General features: G+C 39.1%; 1 protein-coding gene across 2 annotated transcripts in view; it reads right to left on the bottom strand.

The window, feature by feature from the left end:
* Positions 1-992, bottom strand: part of LOC119593063 (dopamine receptor 1-like) — a 143,952-nt gene that overhangs the window by 6,249 nt on the left and 136,711 nt on the right. The gene's annotated exons all lie outside the window — the stretch shown is intronic.

The raw sequence follows: 992 nt of genomic DNA, 5'->3' as shown, positions 1-992 counted from the left end.
TCCCTGTCTGCTAATCCAGAACGATCACCCACTGTTCTGCACTAAGTATAAACCAACAAAAACTTGCCCTTATTCTTCTGAAATCCTTGTCTTAAAGTGAGATCCAGTGTTCCTCTTTACTGTATGGTACCGAATTCCTCTCTTCCATTCCTCCCTTTTTGAAACCTTAAGTGTCTTCAGTCACGCCAAAATCAGAATGAGGGATTTGAACAAACGAAACACGAAAAAAAAACACCAACTCCACATACCGTACGTGAGTGAACATGATTCTTCCCCTTGAGGATTTTATTGAAATCTTTTTATTCTGGGGAAGTTAAGTCGAAACAATATAGGCCTATAAGACTCAAAAGGCTATATTTTCTTACGATCCTGGGAAGAAGTTGAAGTTATTTTTATTCCAAACAATACTTGACAGAAATTCATTAATTTTACCAGACTTTTCAGAGTGATTACGTCAGGTCACTTGAGATTCCTGCCATCCTCTTTTTTCTCGAGAGCTTTAGGAACCGTTGTAAATTTCACTGCACGAAACACACAGTAAATTGAATAAGGTAATAAGGAAATAATTATTAAGAATTCTTGTTCCCCGCATCCTAGTTATCACTAATTGCTTCAATACCGTGTTATTATAGCCTTCTGTATGGACCTCATTTCGTAACACACGGTCGACAAGAGTTTTCTTTTGCCTAAACCATACAGAAAGGTTTATACTTCATTTACTTTCCCCCCCATTATTTACTCAGCATTAGACCTCGTTACTCCAAGGGATAGCCTGACATCAATCGAAGCTGACGTCATCGCATACATCACACCACAACATCTACCACACGAGCCTTATACAATGGGGACTTCACTAACCTGGTTCCAAACGTATCACGCTCCATCTTTATAACTTATTGTGTAGAGGCTCCAAAAGGGGGATGAAGGACGGAGTTGAATGTGTGATTAAGAGCCGAAGTGTTTAGAAAATGATTGGGTGTCAGTCGGTATAA

Source organism: Penaeus monodon, chromosome 31 (genome assembly GCF_015228065.2).
Source record: "Penaeus monodon isolate SGIC_2016 chromosome 31, NSTDA_Pmon_1, whole genome shotgun sequence".
In the NCBI taxonomy this organism is placed as follows: Eukaryota; Metazoa; Arthropoda; class Malacostraca; order Decapoda; family Penaeidae; genus Penaeus; species Penaeus monodon.
This window is presented reverse-complemented; position numbering and strand designations above follow the sequence as displayed.